The sequence below is a fragment of the Macaca thibetana genome, chromosome X (assembly GCF_024542745.1).
Source record: "Macaca thibetana thibetana isolate TM-01 chromosome X, ASM2454274v1, whole genome shotgun sequence".
NCBI classification, from domain to species: domain Eukaryota; kingdom Metazoa; phylum Chordata; class Mammalia; order Primates; family Cercopithecidae; genus Macaca; species Macaca thibetana.
This window is the reverse complement of record NC_065598.1, coordinates 74,349,333-74,372,321: the sequence shown is the minus strand read 5'-3', so window position 1 is coordinate 74,372,321 and position 22,989 is coordinate 74,349,333. Positions and strand designations below refer to the sequence as shown.

The following is a 22,989-nucleotide window of genomic DNA, read 5'->3' as shown; positions in this document are numbered from 1 at the left end:
CTAAGCAGCAGGAAGTAAAGCTGGAGCTCATCATAATCATGACACCTCTCATTTGTATAACTTTTTTGTTTTTTTGTTTTTTTCATTGAACCTTTATGTATATTTTCTCTTTTGGTCCTGTCAGGAAAGAAAGGCAAGAACTGCAAAAATTTATGTAAAGGAGCTCCCTCATCCATGCTAACCAGGTCCGACCCCCCCCCAAAAAAACACTTAAAGCCCACAAATAGTCACACACACTCAATGTGCTTGAACCATGCTCAGAGATCCACACTGAATATAAATAAATATATAGAGGTAGAAATAAATCTGCTTCCTCTTCATTAGACACCAAAAACCTGGGTTCTTCTCCCGACTTTGACACTTAGTTATATGAACTTGTACTGATATTCTTTACCCCAAGTTAGGTATTAATTTTAACATCTGTCCTAACTTTGTGCTGTTCAATGCAGAGCCACATTCACATGTGGCTCTACTACTGAGTGTCTGAAATGTGGCTAGTGTAATTAAAATACAGAATTATTTATTGTATTAATTTACATTTAAATCTAAATAACCGGGTGTGGCTAGTGGTTACCACATGGCTAGTGGTGACAGCACAGAATAATGTACGGGGTAATGTAACATTACTTAGATGATCTGTACCATCTCTCCTAGGTAGTCTATGCTATTTTGTTCACAGGGTTCATTCAACCTCATCCAGCACTCTCAGTTAGAGGGCCCTTGCCTCACTAAAAATGACAATCCAGGGTTGTTTTATACCCATGGAATAGGCCCTGGGGCAGGAAAAAGGAAAGTTGTAATAGCCATATTTCCACAGCCAGCCTGATTTTTTTTTTTCATTGTCTCCATGTTTCTATAAGCTGGAACTGAAAGGTGAATCATGGCTATCCTAGTCTCTGTGAATGAGTGTGATAAAAGAAAAGCCTTAGACAAATTAAAGTTAACAGAGTTTAATTGAGCAAAGAACAATTTGTGAATCAGGCCATCTCCGAACCAGAAAAGGTTCAGAGAGGCTCCAGCGCTGAGGTATGGTTGAACATCTATAGATAGGAAAAGGAAAGTGACGTACAGCAAGTCAAAGTGAAATACACAAACAGTTGGATTGGTTACAACTTGACGTTTTCCTTATTTGAACATGGTTGGAACAGTTGATTACCTTTGTTTGGTCAACCTTAATGATTGACACAAGAGTAGGTTACAGTCTGTTTATACTTCAAGTTAGGTTGTAGTTCACTATGTACGGAGAAACCTTTAGGCTGAACTTAAAGTATTTCCAGAAGACACCTTTAGACTAAAATTAATTTAACAAGCATATATGTCTGTATAGAGCTGGGCTTTGAGTATAGTCATGCTCTTTACCCTTCCAAAGTGCAATTAGTATTGGCTGTGAAAAAATTTCAATCCTGGAGAAAGAAAAATTACTCTTTTTGATTTTGTGGTAAAATAATGGCATCTTGAGAGAGCCTCTTTCTAGCCTGTTTTTTCATCTATAATATGAAAGAGTTGTACTAGATTTATTTACTCAACAAACCAAACAAGGCAATGAGCCAACGGCTGAGGACACGATGATGAATCAGACATGTCATACCCTCAGGAATTCAATTTAATATAAAGTCTGAACGAGATGATGATTTTTCATTACCTCTTTCAGCTCTGACTCCACATAAGCTATGGATCCTGTCACTTATGTGTGAATACTGTTGCGACTGAAAATTATTTATCCTTCTACCCAAGTCTTAGTTCATTGAGACAGATTTCCCATCCAACTACGTGTTATCCCCACTCTCCCTCACCACTCCCTATTTGGTCTTCCCTATCTCAATAAGAAAGTAAGAACTGAAGGAGTCTGGGAAAATGAGCAAGAGTAGAGAGACAGCAGCAGATAGGTATCATTCTGGGCGCTTCAACCTTTCCTAAAGTGAAAGAGAATGTGAGAGTAGATATGTAATGAAGATGGATGGATGGGAAGAGAAAAGATAAAGAGATGAAGAAAGGATACAAGGAATCTGATGTCATTTATAGCAAATGTGGTGTAAATTGATCCAGCTGTACAAGGCAAAGACCCATTTGGGAATGGGTGCATCACTGCATTTCCCATTGCTCAGGAACACAGAATTAGCTAATGAAAGAAACAAGTAGGGGAGCACAAAGAAGAACCACAAGAAACACCCTCTCTGCCACAGCTATTTTGGTGCCAACTTGAAGCTCAAGGATTGAAGGGGGCCTGCCCCTCCACACCTGTGGGTATTTCTCGTCAGGTGGGATGAGAGACTGAGAAAAGAAATAAGACACAGAGAAAAAGTATAGAGAAAGAACAGTGGGCCCAGGGGACAGGCACACTCAGCATGCGAGGACCTGCACCGGCGCTGGTCTCTGAGTTCCCTCAGTATTTATTGATCATTATTTTTACTATCTTGGTGAGGGGAGTGTAGCAGGGCAACAGGTGGGGAGAAGGTCAGCAGGAAAACATGTGAGCAAAGGAATCTGTATCATGAATAAGTTTAAGGAAAGGTACTGTGCCTGGATGTGCACGTAGGCCAGATTTATGTTGCACTTTACACAAACACCTCAGTGTAGCAAAGAGTAACCGAGTAGTATTGCTGCCAGCATATCTCGCCTCCAGCCACAGGGCGGTTTTCTCCTATCTCAGAATAGAACCAATGGGAATGGTTGACTTTACACCGAGACATTCCATTCCCAGGGAGGAGCAGGAGACAGAAGCCTTCCTCTTATCTCAACTGCAAACAGGCCTCCTTCTTTCACTACTACTCTTCAGCAGAGACCCTTTATGGGTCGGGCTGGGGGATGGTAAAGTCTTTCCTTTCTCACGAGGCCATAACTCAGGCTGCCTCAGTGGGGGAAAATCTTGGACAATACTCAGGCTTCCTTGGGCAGAGGTCCCTGCGGCTTTCTGCAATGTATTGTGTCCCTGGTTAATCGAGAATGGAGAATGGTGATGACTTTTACCAAGCATACTGCCTGCAAACATATTGTTAACAAGGCACATCCTGCACAGCCCTAAATCCATTAAACTTTGATTCAATACAGCACATGTTTCTGTGAACACAGAGTTGGAGCTAAAATTACAGGTTAACAGCATCTCAAAGCAGAAACAATTTTTCTTGGTACAGATCAAAATGGAATTTCTTATGTCTTCTTTTTTGACATAGACACAGTAGCAATCTGATCTCTCTTTCTTATCCCCACAAAGGATCTAGTCCCTTTCTCTTTTCTTCATTTCTTAAGTATGAATTGCCCTTCCACTGTAGCTCAAAATGGCTATAACATTTCAGACTGGAGGAAAAGTGATAATTCACTCTGTCTCACTTATAAACTTTCCTATAGATCTTTGGGGATCCAAACTCAGTTGAAGAAATACTAGTTTGAATGTCAGTTTAGTTACTAAAACTCCCTAGGAGAGGATTAGAAAGTCTAGTCTTGAATCCAAATGTTATCATCCCTTCTAATGTGGTTGGATAGCCTTTTCCTCCAACTATCACCATCACCACCACAATCCAGAACTCTGTGAAAAGAGATAAAGATTCAAGGGGCCTTAGAGCGATTGCCCCAGGTTGGTTGTGAGGTAATTCTTGTACCTAAAGATACAAAGTTTGGGTAAATGACTTTGTCCCTACGGCAGGTAGCAAGCCAGAAGGCTACTGCTGGGCTCATATTTTACAAGTACATAAAACTAGTTGTTAGTTATGGGGCATGTTTACAAAGTGTTAAAATCAACATATTTATGCCCATCTCCATATAGAATCTTCTTAATATAACTCAAGATAATTGATGTAACAAATTCACATCAGGGTCTTCTCAATTTGGTTTTTAACAATGAAGTGCTTACCCAGGCTTCAATCAGCACATACCAGACTGCTATGTCCCTATTCTCCAGAAGCCATACTGAGCACCCCAGAGCTCTAACACCTCAGAGCCTAGCCAAAGACCAAGAACACTTGCCTGATCCCCCAAATTTCCAACACAGGACCACTGACAGCAAGCCCAGTCATTCCAGATCATCTTCAGTGGGACAAAAAAAGAAAAAAAAAAACAGTTTTAATCCAATGGAGGCAATTTATTGTTATGAAGACTTCAGGAAACAAAGCTCAAAAAGTAACCAGAAAGGAAAAGGCGTTTTAGAATGTGGATAGAGCCACATGTGTCATTAAGGAAAGAGAGTGAGAAACAGAGAGATGAAATTTACGTTGCTTAAGATCAAGTTTCACATAATGCCAGTTATATTAGCATATACTGGCATGATTATCTTTCCCCACTTACAAATAGTCTAATGACTCACAGTCATAGAAATCAGAGAGAACTAAGCTGAAGAGAGAACACTCCCCTCTGCTTCCCATCTTAAAGCAGCAGAATAATTTCCTGAGAATTCTATTCCTGAAGCTAGGAAGAAAAGCTTATTTATACATACACGCAACCTGCAAGCCTCCAGTTTCTATTCTTCCTTCCTCTCTGACCCTTCCCCTCCCCCACTTTGCACCAGAGAAGTCAGACTCCGGGAGTGCTTTAACAGTTTGAAGGCTAATCTGAAAGAGGAAGAAGAATCTGTATATCTGTATATATTGGCTAGCAAATGTGCCCTGCCCTCTCTCCTCTGAAAAATAGCAGCAACCCATCTTTGCAAAGAAGCTTGCCTATAGAGCAGGCACTCTGTGAATGGACTGTGCTTTTATGACCCTACAGGGTATCCAGATACTGTGCAGCTCACCAACAAGGATTAGTTGCAAGGACTGGTAGATCAAATTTACTGAAGACTTGGAGCTTGCTTCTGAGAAAAAACGCAAAGGACAGTAAACTGTGGACCTTGAAGTTAGCAGGTAAGGAAACTCAGTATTCAGTACTGAGACCAGAACAGTATGTAGTAAAACGTTACTGATGGTAAATTTTAGCAAATTCCCAGGAGTTTGGGGATAAGTTATCTGCCTTGCTTGCTTTAAGTTTGGGTGCTAGTATGAATTCTTTCTGCTTTATTTCTTAGCCAGAGATCTGATTATATGATCAGTCTGTCAACAAATATTGCTCAGTGCTTCTTCTAGGGCTCAATGTGGCAATATACAGAGAAGACACACTCTGCAAGCCTCTAGCACCTTTGCAATTAAGCCAGAAATGTGAGATATGTTTTCAAATCCCATTTTGAGCGTTCAGTGGAGTTTCTCTAATGTAGTGATATTTTCCTTCAATATGGAAAATAAATATGTAGTGATTACTGAAGGTAAACCAGTGGAGAGTAAAATTTTCATAAGGTAGTTTCACATTTATTATCCCACCCGAACCTTTCAACACCCTATAATTTAGACAAGGTAGGTGTTACTGTCCATGTTTATGAAAGAGAAAATAGACTGAGAGAGGCTAAAAAAAATTCTTGAAACACACCGTACAACTAGAAAGTAGCCAGTTCTGGCCAGAGACTGTAAAAATAAAGCTCTCTCAACTATAACTGAATAGAAGAAAATTGCATGATCTATTTAGCAACTTAGACTCATCTGGCGTAGACTAAGTTTACACAGAGACAAAAATTCATACATTTTAATAAAATCTTTAGCCAGTAACATTTTTCTACTTAGCGGCAAAAAAGCTGTTTTCAAGAGGAAACAAATGGGTTGGTGAGCTCCACCTACTGAATTCAGTGGTTCTGCTTTCCAGTATTCTGATTATTTTGAAACCTAGAGAGAAGCTATGATACCATACGTCTAACAAATGATTATTTTAAAAGAAACTGTAACTAAATCTGAACTAGACTGTACACTATTTTAAATACAAAAAAAAATGTATTTTTACAATGCATTACAAAATACAAAGGACTGCATTACATTTGAAATACATTAGGAAAATTTGTTCCTAGACAATTTTAACTTTATTGCAAGAAGTCTTAATCATTCAAAAATGGTTTCTGTTGTTGTTTTACTATTAATGGCTTAATTAGAACTAAAAGCTATCTGTTTTTACATCATAAACAACCTCAAGTGCTATATTTACATTCATCCATAAATAAATAAAAATTATTTATTTTTAATAAAAAATTGTTCCCCTGTTCCCCTAAGTATTGACTACACCAGCCAATCAGGGTTCCTCCTAATGAAATAAGTCAGTTTGGGAGTCAGTAAGCACACAGATAATGGTAGGTTAAGAAAAGTTTGCAATTTGCTTTTAGACTTAATCTAGCATGTTAGTGTATTCCTAACCCAGAATCATCAATTCTCATTTTCCACTACCTTCCCTTAATGAAATTTTGATGCATTTAGAAACTATTTATCTGTCATAAAAGCAAGATTCTTCCACAGTATAGAAAATTATAAGTTTGTATTTTCAGTATAATTGGCCGATAATAAAGGGAAGGTGCTGATTCTTAAGGTACATACCCAACCTTGTGAATTCGATACTGTGAATGGTAACTATCATAATCTCCCAAATAACATTGCCCAGTATGGACCTCTACTTTGGTCCATTTTGTTGTTCTCATGTTCTTAACACCTAACAGTGGCTGCTCTAAACTATCTTGCTGCGTGGATTTCAATGGGAGATAAACTGGGTAACTGGGATCACTGGGAGTTCACCCTAGCTTTGACATGTAAACAGCTGGGTGTTCTCTGGCAACTTAATGGCCATTAGTATTTCTTGGTTCTTTTGTGTATCTAATGCAGTAATGAGCTAATAGGAATATTTTCTAAATCTCTTAAAATGATAAATATAAAATCTGAAAGCAATTTGAAAACACAAACCACCATCAGAAGGATTTTGTTTAAATTCCATTCATTCCAGTAGGATAAAACACATAACAAAACTGATTGCATGGGGAGAGAGTAGAGCTAGATACTTTCTACTCCCTAGACTGTATTTCTAGGTCAGGGACATCACTCTAAGTCTCAGCAACTTCATCCTACTCTTAGGACCTGTCAGTAGCATCAAACACTCTGGATTATAGTTGTCACTAGCCCTACAATACTTATGCACACCCTCAATGTGAACTCTAAAAGGAGTAAAACTATTTAAGAGTAGTATTTAAGAAGTATTTCTGTGAAAGCACTATCCACTTTTTATTGTTACTACTTTAACCAAGCCCATTGATTCTTAGGATTATATGCTAAGGATTAAAATAGTTTTTTGCACCAAGTTTTGAATGCAACACAATATCCCACTACTCTTTCATAAAACCACTAGTTCAATCACAGATTTGGTTATAATACAAATCATGTTTTTAAAATATGTATGTGTAGTTGTGTGTGTGTGTGTGTGTGTCTAAAATAAAAAGACCTAAAGTCACTTTTATCTCTCACTCCAGTGTTATTTGCATTTCAGGCCACATGAACACCTATGTGGTATGATTTAAGGGTCAGTGAGAAAAGTTTTCCCAGTTCAATCAGATATGAACAAACTGTTGAAAGATATATTTATATCAGTCAACCCTACAAAAGATAGATTAGTCAGTATGTCAATTTGTTGCTTTGCAGTGCAGAAATAAAACTGTTGACTGGGTGTGGTGGCTCATGCCTGTAATACCAGCACTTTGGGAGGCTGAGGTGGGTGGATCACAAAGCTAAGAGATTGAGACCATCCTGGCCAATATGGTGAAACCCCATCTCTACTAAAAATACAAAAATTACCTGGGCGTGGTGGTACCTGCCTGTACTACCAGCTACTTAGGAGGCTGAGGCAGGAGAATCGCCTGAACCCGGGTGGCAGAGGTTGCAGTGAGCCGAGATAGAGCCACTGTACTGGAGCCTAGCGACACAGTGAGACTCCGTCTTAAAAAAAAAAAAAAAAAAAAAAAAAACTGCAAGGAAGCCTGATAGACTCATAGCAAGAAGTACATATCCTCATCCTTACAGAAAAGGCAATAAAGTCATTCCTTTTACCTAATTTGATTAGATAAATCTAGACATCTTAGGTCCATTAATTCATGTTACAATCAAGGTGCTAAAACACCATCAGATGACAATTACTTTTGCCTTTAATTAAGAATTCTTTATGGATTAGTAGAAAAGGCCACTGTATAAATTCTTCTATACTGCTGCTTCATTCTGTCTCATCCCACTCCATCTCATCATGACATGACCTCTCCTTTCTTTGTGCCCCACAGTCCTTCTTCTAGACTAGGGGTGGGGGGTACATAGGGAAGAAAAGAGAAAGAAAAATATTTTAAATTTGGGGGATAAGTTAGGAAGAGGTCCTTATAGAAATAGAGGAAAAGAGACAGAAGAGTAAACATAAGCCCTTGGACATTTAACACATAGTTGATTTTCCTTTTGATGAATAAAATGTCATTATCTTGTTTAGAGTGCTTTCAGAATCAATATAACCCAGACATTTGAGCTCCTACTTAAATGTAACTGATAGAAAAGAAACAGGAGTTCAGATCTAGACTTAGGGTCCTTGAGCTAAAGAAAAATAGGAGATATTTGGACATTGTTTTATTTTTCATCAATCCCTTTTCCCTAAAAGGGAAAGAAAAATCCAATTTTGAATAGCATTTCAAGATGTCTAAAGTATAAGACTTGTTAAGATTTCTCATAAATTTCATATTAACAGTGTTTGTTTTTAGAAATGGTTGTCTTTGTGTTGTCATGGATTCAACAAGCTCAATGGAATTGAGCTAATAATAACAACACTCAAACATCTCAGATGTGTCTTACATACTTATTCCAAAGTTCCTAGAAAATGTTCAGGCCTCAGAAGGTAATAAAGCTTCTTTTCATTCCAAATTGGATACCATTTGTGGTTGATCTGAATTTGAATTCTTACTTAAGACAAAGGGCCTTAAATAAAAAGCAATCTCATAGAGAACAATTATTTGGCAAGAACCAGACATCTAAATGCCAAGATGATAGAAGCAGGCCTCAGAGTTAGCTGAGAGCAATGACCTCAGAACATCAGAGGATTCCAAGCTGCTAGGAATTAGGTAGAGAGTTATAGAGGTATTCCTGGAAAAAGGCCCTCTAGTTAGTGCTTTACAAGAAGTTCAAAAGTATGTATGTAAGTTGCAACACATTTCTATCATCCAAACTAGGGGTGAAAGTATCCTGCACTATACACTGTCGCATGCACTCATGCACTCCTCAAGATCTCTATTGCCTTTTGGTAACTTTCATTTCCCTTAAGGTCTGGTCTTATGCATCCTTTTAATCTGGTTACACAGGATAAAGCATTTTTGGCACAGTACAATGGAAGGAGACACACTGTCACTAGTTCTGAATGCCACAGTCCAAGGTCCTTTTTGGTTTGACAGTGTCATATAAAGTTTAGATTCCAACTGTCTGACAACAGAATGGCCTGAATTGATGGGTTTGACGTTCTCCTCTTAAGGAGAATAAGAGACTACAGAAGAAACACCTGAGAACTGTCAGCAACGAAGTATCAGTCCCCCCATAGTTTTAAATGCCAATGAGAATACATATCCTTGGAAATGTATTCCCAAAAAGCATATCCCTGTGAGCAACACATCCCTGGAAATATAAAGTAAGAAAGCTACTTATTGTAATGATAGGGCTAAAGTGATCACAGACAGAAGGGTCATTCTGCCCTCTTCCCCCAAATCCTTCACTACGATGGAAGAAAGTCACTGGGATCATTAGTATAGCCTGATGGTTTGTAGATTAAGTCTCCATAGAGAATGAGTAGCTTTACTCTAGTCAATCAATAAACAATCACTCAATAAACATCAATTCCACATTTTCCTATGTGCAAAGAGAGATATGACTGTGGGGTGGTGTGGTCAAAGTAGGTGAGCCTTATATGAATAAGAAAGAGAGTAATAAAAATTTAAATTTTAAAGAGCTTTGTAATTTACAAAACACTCATATTTGTTGACTCTCCTATTCATTCAGATATTGATTCAACAAACATTAATGAGTGCCTACTGTATCAAAAGATTAATACAGCATTGTCCCTAACCTCCCTGAGCTCAGACTTACAGGATGGCACAACCAACTTTTTTTTATTTGACAGTAATAGGCTACATGGAGAGGAGGAAAGAGGGCACTGGGGAGTTGGTCAAATAAAAACAGTGCTCCACTGAGCTGCACCCTCTTAAAATATGTTTTCTGCATCCTGCCACTGCTCAGCAGCAGAAGAGGAAGTATCAGTTTTAGGAACCCTGAGTCCCAGCCTCCCCACTTCCTCTTCTGCTTTGGCCCTGCCTTCATCACCCCACTCCTGTTGGCAGTCCTCCAACACAAACAGACTATCTGGTGCATGCTAGTATTTACTAGAAAGGTAAAGGAAATCTTGGCAGCCATATAACTTAATAGAATCATAAAAGTACATCCAGATACTGATTTAATCATATTGTCTCTGCTGTTGGTTCAATCCAAAAATACCCATCAGTCTCATTCAAACCCTATAATCAAACATATCCTTGAGTCTTTGGATTTCCATTAGTCTCTGACCTATGGCACTTTTGAACTCTCCTCCAGCCCCACCAGACCATTTATGGTTTTTTTTTTTTTTTTTTTGAGACAGAGTTTCACTCTTGTTGCCCAAGCTGGAGTGCAATGGCGAAATCACGGCTCACCACAGCCTCTACCTCCTTGATTCAAGAGATTCTCCTGCCTCAGCCTCCTGAGAAGCTGGGATTATAGGCATGTGCCACCATGCCCGGCTAATTTTGTATTTTTAGTAGAGACAGGGTTTCTCCATGTTGGTCAGGCTGGTCTCAAACTCCCGGCCTCAGGTGATCCACCCACCTTGGTCACCCAAAGTGCTGGGATTACAGGCATGAGCCACTGCTATGCCTTCTTTGTTTTAAGATCTTTGCCTCCCTTTCTGCCGAAATGTGTAGATTCAATCTGCTCCACCCTCTTTCCTTTCTTCTCTGGTGATTTGTAAAGTGTCCATCCATGAGCCATGGTCCCCTGCACTCTGCGAATTTTCAGGTTTCTTTTAAATAGATTCTACCCCGCTCGATGTATCCACATTTTACTATCACTTTACATCATTATTTAGATTCTTGCATAACAGCACCTGTGCTTACACACACACAGACACACACACACACACACACAGAGAGAGAAAGAGAGAAACATGCTCCTTCCTCTGATCCTAGACATCCACCCTGGAAAATTACATACTCTATTACTCAACAGCTCTTAAAACCACACAGTTACTCTTCAAAGTTGCCCAATTCGGAGAGGAAAAGAGCAAAAAATGAATAAAGCAATTCACTGCCACTAATGAGCTATGAGCTTACTGTCTAAATGGGTGTGACAGGCATGTAAGCAAAAAGAGTAATTACAGCACCGTAATAAACGAAAGAATAGAACTATGCACATGGGAGTATTCATAGAGAGTGATAACTTCAACATAAATCTTGAAGTGTAAGTAGAAATTTGCCAGGTTCACCTCTTGATTATTTAAGTGTGAAAGAGGATGCATAGATCACCGTGAAGTAGCTAAGGCATAACGAGATAAGGATGCTGAACTAAGTCGTTGAAAGAGAGAAAGAAAGAAAGAAAGAAAGAAAGAAAGAAAGAAAGAAAGAAAGAAAGAAAGAAAGAAAGAAAGAAAGAAAGAAAGAAAGAAAGAAAGAGAAAGAAAGAAGGAAAGGGTCAGGAGGCATTGCAAAATAAGAATCAACAGGACTTGATGAGGGATAAAATAAGGATAGGGTGGAGTCAAAGATGACTGCCAGGTCCTATGCCTGACTGACTGGAAGACTCTTACTGTCATTGAAGAAACAGAAATATAAGATGGGGAAGTTAATGTTGAAGAGAAGGTTGTATTTGTCTGAAAATATGTTTGAAATTTTTTAAAAGACAAGATATCGAAGTAGAGCAATCTAATAAGCAGCTGAAAATGAGAGACTAAAGTTAGGTAAGTCATTTGTGGCTGTAGTGGACAGAGATTTGAGTCATCTGCATGAAAGTTTTCTTTTTATTTTTAACTTCTTAAGTTCAGGGGTACATGTGCAGGATGTGCAGGTTTGTTACATAGGTAAATGTGTGTCATGGGGTTCGTTGTACAGATTTTGTCACCAAGGTATTAAGCCTAATATCCCTTAGTTATTTTTCCTGATCCTCTCCCTCTTCCCACCCTCCTACCTCCAACAGGCCCCAGTGTGTGTTGTTCCCTTATATATGTCCATGAGTTCTCATCATTTAGCTCCCACTTATAAGTGAGAACATGCGGTATTTGATTTTCTGTTCCTGCATTAGTTTGCTAAGGATTGTGGGCTCCAGTTCCATCCATGTCCCTACAAAGGACATAATCTCATTCCTTTTTGTGGCTTCATAGTATTCTATGGTGTATATGTCACACATTTTCTTTATTCAGTCTATCATAGATGGGCATTTAGGTTGATTCCACATCTTTGCTATGGTGAATAGTGCTGCAATGAACATATGTATGCATGTGTCTTTATAATAGAAAAATTTACATTCCTTCAGGTATATACCCAGTAATGGGGTTACTGGGTTGAATGGTATTTCTGTCTCTAGGTCTTTTAAATTTAATTTTAATAGTATTGGGGGAACAGGTGGTTTCTGGTTACATTGATAAGTTATTTGGTGACGATTTCTGATATTTCAGTGCTCCCCTCACCCAAGCAGTGTACACTGTACCCAATGTGTAGTCTTTTATCCCTCACTCCCTTCCCACCCTTGCCTGAGTCCCCAAAGTCCATTATGTCATTCTTACGTCTTTGCATCCTCATAGCTTAGCTCCCACATATAAGTGAGAACATATAAATGTTTGGTTTTCCATTCCTGAGCTAGTTCACTTAGAATAATGGTCTTCAACTCTATCCAGATTGATGCAAATGCCATAATTTCATTTGTTTGTATGGCTGAGTAGTATTCCATGGTGTAGATATACATTTTTATACAGTCATTGATTGATGGGCATTTAGGCTGATTCCATATTTTTGCACTTGTGAGTTGTGCTGCGATAAACATGCATGTGCATGTGTCTTTTTCATATAATGACTTCTTTTCCTTTGGATAGAAACCCAATAGTAGTATTGCTGGATCAAATGACAGTTCTACTTTTAGTTCTTTAAGTAATCTCCATACTGTTTGCCATAGTAGTTGTACTAGTTTACATTTCCTCCAGCAGCATAAAAGTGTTCCCTTTTCACCACACCCATGCCAACATCTATTATTTTTTAATTTTTTAATTAATTCTTGTAGGAGTAAGGTACTATCTCATTGTGGTTTTAATTTGCATTTCCCAGATAATTAGTGATGTTGAGTATTTTGTCATATGTTCATTGGTCATTTTTATATCTTCTTTTGAGAATTGTCTATACATGTCCCTTTTCCACTTTGTGATGGGATTATTTGGTTTTTTCTTGCTGATTTATTTGAGTTGTTGTAGACTCTGTATATTAGTTGTTTGTCAGATGCATAGTTCACAAATATTTTCTCCCATTCTGTGGGTTGTCTGTTTACTCTGCTAATTATTTCTTTTGCTGTGCAGAATTATTTTAGTTTAATTAGGTCTTATCTATTTATTTTTGTTTTTGTTGCATTTGTTTTTGGGTTCTTGGTCATGAAGTCTGCCTTAGCCACCATCTAGAAGAATTTTTCCAATGTTATTTTCTAGAGTTTTTATGGTTTCAGGTCTTAGATTTAAGTCTTTGATCCATCTTCAGTTGATTTTTTGTGTAAAGTGAAAGACAAGGATCCAGTTTCATTCTTCTACATGTGGCTTGCCAATTATTTCAGCACCATTTGCTGAATAGGATGTCTTTTCCCAGTTTATGTTTTTGTTTGCTTTATTGAAGATCAGTTGAATGCAAATATTTGGCTTTATTTTGGGGTCCTGTATTCTGTTCCGTTGGTTTATGTGTTTATTTTTATACCAGTACCATGCTGTTTTGGTAACTATAGTCTTGCAGTATTGTTTGAATTTGGGCAATGTAATGCCTTCAGATTTCTCCTTTCTGATTAGTCTTGCTTTGGCTATGCAGGTTCTTTTTTGGTTACATATAAATTTTTGGATTCTTTTTCTAGTTTTGTGAATAATGATTATGGTACTTTGACAGGAATTGTGTTATATCTGTAGATTACTTTTGGCACTGTGGTCATTTTCACAATATTGATTCTACCCATCCATAAGCATGGGATGTGTTTCCATTTGTCTGTGTTATCTATGATTTCTCTCAGCAGTGTTTTGTAGTTTTCCTTATAGAGATCCTTCACCTCCTTGGTTAGGTAGATTTCTAAGTATTTAATTTTTGCTGCTGTTGCAAAAGGGATTGAGCTCTTGATTTGATTCTCAGCTTGGTCATTGTTGGTGAATAGCAGCACTACTGATTTGTGTACATTGATTTTGTATCCTGAAACTTTACTGAATTCATTGATCAGATCTAGGAACTTTTTGGATGAGTCTTTAGGGTTTTCTAGGTATACAATAATATCATCAGTTAACGGCGACACTTTGACTTCCTCTTTACCAATTTGGATGTCTTTTATTTCTTTCTCTTGTCTGATTGCTCTGTCTAGGACTTCTAGTACTCTGTTGAATAGAAGTGTTGAAAGTAGGCATCCTTTTCTTGTTCCAGTTCTCAGGGGGGATGCTTTCAAATTTTGCCATTCAGTATAATGTTGGCTGTGGGTTTGTCATAGGTAGCTTTTATTATCTTAAAGTATGTTCCTTCTATGCCAATTTTGCTAAGGGTTTTCATTCCTAAATGAATGTGGATTTTGTCAAATGTTTTTTCTGCATCTATTGAGATAATTATATGATTTTTGGTTTTAATTCTGTTTATATGATATATCACATTTATTGATTTGTGTATGTCAAACCATCCCTGCACCCCTGATATGAAACTCACTTGATCATGCTGTATTTTCTTTTTGTTATGCTGTTGGATTCAGTTAGCTAGTATTTTGTTGAGGATTTTTGCATGTATGTTCATTAGGGATATTGGTCTGTAGTTTTCTTTTCTTATTATGTCCTTTCCTGGTTTTGATAGCAGAATGATACTGGCTTCGTAGAATGATTTAGGGAGGACTTTCTCTTTCTCTATCTTTTAGAATCGTTTCAGCAGGATTGATATCAATTCTCCTTGAAATTTCTGGTAGAATTCATCTGTGAATCCATCTGGTTCTGGACAATTTTTGTTAGCAATATTTTTATTACTGTTTCAATCTCCTTACTTGTTATTGGTCTGTTCAGAGTTTCTATTTCTTTCTGATGTAATCTAGGAGGGTTGCATATTTCCAGAAATGTATCTATATCCTCTAGATTTTCTAGTTTGTATGTATAAATGTGTTCACAGTAGGCTTGTATGTTTTTTTTTTTTTTTTTTTTTTTGCATTTCTGTGGTATTGGTTGTAATATCTCCCATTTCATTTTTAGTTGAGTTTATTTGGATCTTCTCTCTACTTTTCATGGTTAATCTTGCTAATGCTCTGTTAATTTTGTTTATCTTTGTGAAGAACCAGCTTTTTATTTAATTGATCTTTTGGGGTTTTTTGTTTCAATTTTATTTAGTTCTGCTCTAATCTTTGTTATTTCTTTTCTTCTGCTGGGTTTGGGTTTGGTTTGTTCTTGTTTCTCTAGTTCCTTGACGTGTGATCTTAGATTGTCTCTTTGTGCTCTTTCAGATGTTTTTATGTAAGCATTTAATGCCATAAGCTTTCCTCTTAGCACTGCTTTTTCTGTATCTGCAAAGCTCTGATAAGTTATGGCACTATTATTCTGTTCAAATAATTTTTTAATTTCCATCTTGATTTCATTGTTTACCCAAAGATTCTTCAACAGCAGATTATTTAATTTCCATATGTTTGTATAGTTTGGAAGGTTCCTCTTGGAGTTAATTTTCAGTTTTATTCTACTGTGGTCTGAGAGGATACTTGATATGTTTTGATTTTCTTAAATTTTTTGACACTTGTTTTGTAGCCTATAATATGGTCTCTCTTGGAAAATGTTTCATATACTGTTGATAAGAATGTATATTCTGCAGTTGTTGAGTACAATGTTCTGTAAATATTTCTTAAGTCTATTTGTTCTGGTGTATAATTCAAGTCCATTGTTTCTGTGTTGACTTTCTGTCTTAATGACATGTCTAGTGCTGTCAGTGGAGTATTGAAGTCCCCCACTATTATTATGTTGCCATCCATCTCATTTCTTAGGTCTACTAGTAACTGTTTTATGAGGTTGGGAGCTCCAATGTTAGGAGCATATATATTTATGATTGTGATATTTTTCTGTTGCACTATTTTATCATTATATAGGGTCCCTCTTTGCCTTTTTTTTTTTTTAACTGTTATTGATTTAAAATCTGATTTGTCTAACATAAGCCTAGCTACTCCTGCTGGCTTTTGGTTTCTATTTGCATGGAATATTTTTCCACTCCTTTACCTTAAGTTTATGTGAGTATTAATATTTAGGCGTTAGATGAGTATCTTGAAGACAGCATACACTTGGTTGGTGGACTTTTATCCATTCTGCCATTCTGTATCTCTTAATTGGGGCATTTATGCCTTTTACATTCAATATTAATATGGAGATGTGAGGTACTGTTCCATTCATCATGCTAACCTGTTGCCTAAATACCTTGTTTTGTTTTGTTTTGTTTTCATTTTGTTAGTGTTTTATAGGCCCTTTGAAATTTATGCTTTAAGGAGGTTCTGTTTTGATGTATTTTGAGGTTTTGTTTTAACATTTAGAGCTTCTTTCAGCGTTTCTTGTAGTGCTTGGTAGTGGAGAGTTCTCTCAGCATTTCTTTATCTGAAAACCACTGTATATCTCCTTCATTTATGAAGTTTAGGTTTGCTGGATACAAAATTTATGGCTGAAAATACTTTTTCTCAAGGAGGCTAAAGACAGGACCGCAATCCTTTGTGGTTATAAGGTTTATGCTGAGAAATCTGCTGTTAATCTGATAGGTTTTCCTTCATAGGTTACCTAATGTGATGATCTTTTTGCAATTAACTTCCCAGGAGTTCTTTGAGCTCCTTGTATTTGGATGTCTAGATCTCTAGCAAGACCAGGGAAATTTTCCTCAATTATATCCTCAAATAAGATTTCCAAACTTTTAGATTTCTCTTCTTCCTCAGGAACACCAATTTAACATAACCTCAAATTTCGTGGAGGCTTTGTTCATTTTTTTATTCTTTTTTCTTTGTCTTAGTCTGATTCATTAATTCAAAAGCTGTGTCTTCGAGTTCTGAAGTTCTTTCTTCTACTTGTTCTAGCATATTGTTGAAAGTTTCCACTGCATTTTGTATTTCTCTAAATGTGTCTTTCATTTCCAAAAGTTGTGATTGTATTTTCTTTAAGATATCTATTTCTCTGGAGAATGTTTTATTCATATCCTGTTTTTTTTTTTTTTTTTAATTTAAGTTTATTTTCACTTTTCTCTGGTATCTCTTTGCATAGCTTAATAATGAATCTTCTGAATTCTTTATCTGGCAATTCAGAGGTTTCTTCTTGCTTTGGATCTATTGCTGCAGAACTAGTGTGAACTTTTGGGGGTGTTATAGAACTCTATTTTGTCATATTACCAGAATCACTTTTCTGATTTCTTCTCATCTGGATAGACTGTTTCTTAAAATTGTTATTGAATTTATTTTTTATTGAACTGTGGTTTTTTGGATTTTTGGGGTTTTGTCCCTCTTAAGGATCTGACTTCAATGTTTATTTTACCCTAATTTGCTTTTGATGCTCACTCTGTATGAGATCCTTAGTTATAGTGTCTTTGTGCATTGGCTTTTCCCAATGCTGGTTGTAGTAGTTAGATTCTTGGTGTGTGGTCATATTTACTGTCTCCTATGGAGTTAAAATGGCAGGGATCTCTCAAAGCTTATCACATTCTCTCATGATATACACTTTATTTATTCATTTAATTTTTTCCACGTGTTTTATTTACTGAGTTGATGATTCAGGTTTCAGGCCAGTCAGGGAGGTAACCCTGGGTAGGCACCAGTTGTGGCTAAGGCAAGCAGGTAGATGTAACATCCAACAGTGGGCCAAGGTCTCAGCCTTGAGGAAGGTGTCTGGGGGAGCTCTCAATTAGATGTGCTAAGGTTTTATCATGATGAAGAGTGGGAGCTACCTTACCTCTTCTGCTAGGTCTTCAGGAAAGCTATTCACTTCACAACCTCACTCCTGTTCTAGTGTTTCAGTTATTCAGATCAGACAGGCATTTCCTTTCATCTATAGAAATGTTGATATTTCAAGTAGGAAAGAATTGTGACTGCCTCTTTTGCAGGCCTGAATCTGGAGTGTGCTCCTTCTGTGGGGCTGTGCCCACCCTGGATTTTTCCAGAAAGGTTGTCTATAGGTGACTCCACACTGCATTCCTGTGGGAGAAGCCCCAGCTGTGTCTGCAGTGGAGTGCCAGAGGGGAACAAGAACCCCTTCTCCAAGTCCCTTCATGATCACAGAGATTACCAGCTTGTTGGGGTATAAGTGCAGACTTCCCCTACTGCACCCAGCACTGCAATTGTGCCTCTGCTGTGAGAAACTACCCACCAGTGGAAAGATCTGAACTCAAGTCCTGCTGTTCAGATTCTTTTGCACTACAAGGTGATCCATTGATGTGGTGTTCTCTCCCTTCCCCTAGGAATGGGGCTTTATGAGAGCCAAACTGCAGAGATTGTTACTGCTCTTCTGGGTCTATCCACCCAGTAGAGATACCAAGCTCTAGGGTGGTGCTGGGAAATATCTGCAAAGAATCCTGTGAGGTTATCTGTCTTCAGGTCTCCCAACCATGGATACCAGCACCTGCTGTGGTTGAGGTGGCAGGGGAGTGAATTAGACTCTGTGAGAGTCCTTGGTGTAGATATGATTAGTGTGCTGGCTTTCTCAAATGCTGGTTATGCTAGCAGTGAAGTTGTACAGTGAACACACCCAAGACCTCTGGTTAGCCGGGACATTGCAGGTGGTGATATTTTCTGTTGTTTTCTTCTTCCCAGGAGCAGGGTTATTCTGCCACGTGTTCCTGTAATGGCCTGAATTGGTTGGCCTCCAGCCAGGAGGTGGTGCTTGCAAGAGAGCACCAGCTGTGGCATTAGCAGTGGGATATAAGCTTGCCCTATGTTGGCTGTGGGAAGTATTCTCATTACTCAGGTGATGGGCAAGTCCATAAAGCTCCCAAGAGTGTATGTCTTTTGTGTACATCTACCAGGGCAGGTAGAGAAATATCATCAGCTGGGGGTAGGCTTAGGTGGGTGTGAGCTCAGACTCTCCTTGGGCAGGGCTTGCCAAAGCCTCCGTGAGGAATGGGAATGTGGTTCTCAGGCCAACAGGATTATGTTCCAGAGGGGATTATAGCTGCTTTGATTGTGCCATATAGTTCACCAAAGAAGTGGGGGATAGTTGGTAGTGAAAGGCCTCACCCACCTCCCACACAGTTGGCAAGGCCAGCCTCACTCCCATAGTGCTCCACTAATGGTGCCAAGCTTAGATCCAGGCAGCTTGCTTGTGCAGAACTCAGAACTTGTCCAAGACCATAAACTTCCCCGCTGAGCAAGCAAACTTGGCATTCAGGTCTCACCCCTCCCTATCTGCCCACAATGTTAGCTGTGGCTCCTGCATTCATATCTTCAGCAGTTCCCATTTGCTCCCTGGCTTCTGTTCAAGAAAGTTAGTGCCCAGTTGTAATTGCAAAATTCAGTTGGAAACTTCTTACACCCCGTGACTCCTCCCTAATTCCACTGGGTGCCTTTCCCAAAGGCCCCTGTGAGATATAGTCAGGGATGGCTTCACTGGGCTCAAGCTGGATAATGGGAGTGCCTATAAGGCTCTTCCCACTACTGCTTTTACTTTTATATTTCACATGGCACCCTAAATCCATTCCAGTTCTAGGAAAGGTTAAATCCTCTTGTGATCTGGACTTTCAGATTCCCCAGTGGGGATGTCTGTTCAGAGGCAGGTTTTCACCCAATCACACTTTGAGAACTCACAGTTTTTCACCTAACTCACGGAATTTGTAGTGGCATGCCAGTTCCTTCAAAGGATCTCTGAATTATTCTGGTTTTCCCAGTATGTTCCTGCAGTGGTTCTTGGAGCAAAAGTTTGTGGTATGAGTCTCCGTACACTGTTCTGTCCATCCAAGTGAGATATGCACATTAGCCCTGTTTTCTATCTACGATCTTCTTCGAAAGTTATCTTTTTAAACCAGGAAAGTTGATAACTATTCCAAGGGAAAGATAGAAGCAAATAACTGAGGACCAACTCTTGACCTTTCACAGATTTTGTCTGCAGTGATTACCTCAATTGACTCTCTGAAAAATGTGTCATTAATGAAGGGAAATCAAAAGGAAGAGTGAGAATGAGGGTGGCAGTATGGTAGTAGAACTGGTCTGATGGCCATAATGCCTGGGTTCTACTCCCAGCCCTAGCTATGTGCTCTTAAAGAAGTCATTACCACTACAATCTCATCACCAGGTTTTGAATCTTGCTTTTTCACATGTTAAAAGTCTATTGGTACAAGATCTCAAAGGTCCCTTCTGGCTCAAACTGGCAACTATCCTTAGAATAACAAATGGCATGTTCTACTGACATGAGTTAAAAATATAATGTTCTCTATAAAGAAAGACATAGAATCTCACTAGTCATTTATTGTTTTCCTGCTGTACATGCAAATTACTATGCAAAGTGCTATAGAGAGAAAATGAGAAAGTGTAAGGGGAAGTAAAATACTTGAATGAGAAGATGTGAAGACAAAATTCCTCCTTACAAGGAATTTGCAATCTAGTTGAACCTACTGGCCTTACCTTCAGCTGATTCCCAGTAAATCATAATTCAGCTTTTAGACATAGCTATAACTTTTGTTGGATGAAGAACAAACAGCTTAAATTTCGATCTTGTATGAAGTTCTGCTCATTAATTTTTGCTTTGGTAGAATGTTCTGAAAAAACAATTATCTTACTTTTTCAAGAATTCCACCAAAAGAAAGAAAAGAAAATAATATAATAAATGGCATATATGTCTAATGTGCCTCAATAAAACAATCCAGATATGAGTTAGTCTGATTAAACACATTTATTTGGCACCAAGTATAATGTTCCTTCCTAAATTCTGCAGAAATTGTACATATTAATTAGATCTGACATTGATTCTCTCAAAATAATAACAGCTATTTATGACAAACCCACAGCCAATACCATACTGAATGGGCAAAAACTGGAAGCACTCCCTTTGAAAACTGGCACAAGAGAGGGATGCCCTCTCTCACCACTCCTATTCAACATAGTGTTGGAAGTTCTGGCTAGCGCATTCAGGCAAGAGAAAGAAATAAAGGATTATAAATCATGCTGCTATAAAGACACATGCACACGTATGTTTATTGCAGCACCATTCACAATAGCAAAGACTTGGAATCAACCCAAATGTCCATCAGTGACAGACTGGATTAAGAAAATGTGGCACATATACACCATGGAATACTATGCAACCATGAAAAAGGATGAGTTTGTGTCCTTTGTAGGGACATGGATGCAGCTGGTAACCATCATTCTTAGCAAACTATCACAAGAACAGAAAACCAAACACCGCATGTTCTCACTCATAGGTGGGAACTGAACAATGAGATCACTTGGACTCGGGAAGGGGAATATCACACACCGGGGCCTATCATGGGGAGTGGGGAGGGGGGAGGGATTGCATTGGGAGTTATACCTGAAGTAAATGACGAGTTGATGGGTGCTGATGAGTTGATGGGTGCAGCACAGCAACATGGCACAAGTATACATATGTAACAAACCTGCATGTTATGCACATGTACCCTAGAACTTAAAGTACAATAATAATAATTTAAAAAATTTAAAAAATAAAAAATAAAAGAAATAAATGGTATTCAATTAGAAAAAGAAGAAGTCAAATTGTCCCTGTTTGCAGATGACATGATTGTATATTTAGAAAACCCCATCATCGCAGCCCAAAATCTCCTTAAGCTGATAAGCAACTTCAGCAAAGTCTCAGGATACAAAATTAATGCGCAAAAATCACAAGCATTCTTCTACACCAGTAACAGGCAAACAGAGAGCCAAATCCTGAATGAACTTCCATTCACAATCGCTTCAAAGAGAATAAAACACCTAGGAATCCAACTGACAAGGGATGGAAAGGACCTCTTCAAGGAGAACTACAAACCACTGCTCAGTGAAATAAAAGAGGACACAAACAAATGGAAGAACATACCACGCTCATGGATGGGAAGAATCAATATCGTGAAAATGGCCATACTGCCCAAGGTAATTTATAGATTCAATGCCATCCCCATCAAGATACCAATGAGTTTCTTCACAGAATTGGAAAAAACTGCTTTAAAGTTCATATGGAACCAAAAAAGAACCTAAATTGCCAAGACAATCCTAAGTCAAAAGAACAAAGCTGGAGGCATCACACTACCTGACTTCAAACTATACTACAAGGCTACAGGAACCAAAACAGCATGGTACTGGTACCAAAACAGAGATATAGACCAATGGAACAGAACAGAGTCCTCAGAAATAATACCACACATCTACAGTCATCTGATCTTTGACAAACCTGAGACAAACAAGAAATGGGGAAAGGATTCCCTATTTAACAAATGGTGCTGGGAAAATTAGCTAGCCATAAGTAGAAAGCTGAAACTGGATCCTTTCCTTACTCCTTATACGAAAATTAATTCAAGATGGATTAGAGACTTAAATGTTAGATCTAATACCATAAAAACCCTAGAAGAAAACCTAGGTAGTACCATTCAGTACATAGGCATGGGCAAGGACTTCATGTCTAAAACACCTAAAGCAACGGCAACAAAAGCCAAAATTGACAAATGCAATCTAATTTAACTAAAGAGCTTTTGCACAGCATAAGAAACTACCATCAGAGTGAACAGGCAACCTACAGAATGGGAGAAAATTTTTGCAATCTACTCATCTGACAAAGGGCTAATATCCAGAACCTACAAAGAACTCAAACACATTTACAAGAAAAAATCAAACAACCCCATCAAAAAGTGGGCAAGGGATATGAACAGACATTTCTCAAAAGAAGACATTCATACAGCCAACCGACACATGAAAAAATGCTCATCACCAC

The 22,989-nt window shown here is 38.2% G+C and overlaps 1 protein-coding gene and 1 pseudogene across 3 annotated transcripts in view; one reads left to right on the top strand and one right to left on the bottom strand.

Moving 5' to 3' along the window:
- Nucleotides 1-22,989, bottom strand: part of LOC126946307 (S-phase kinase-associated protein 1-like) — a 682,386-nt pseudogene that overhangs the window by 121,733 nt on the left and 537,664 nt on the right. The window lies entirely within an intron of this gene.
- Nucleotides 4,366-22,989, top strand: part of CYSLTR1 (cysteinyl leukotriene receptor 1) — an 87,294-nt gene continuing 68,670 nt past the window's right edge. The window contains exon 1 of one of the 2 annotated variants that reach the window (XM_050776392.1): nt 4,366-4,832. The gene's annotated coding sequence lies outside the window, so the exon portion shown is untranslated. The remainder of the gene's footprint in view (nt 4,833-22,989) is intronic. The other variant, XM_050776391.1, reaches the window with a different exon arrangement.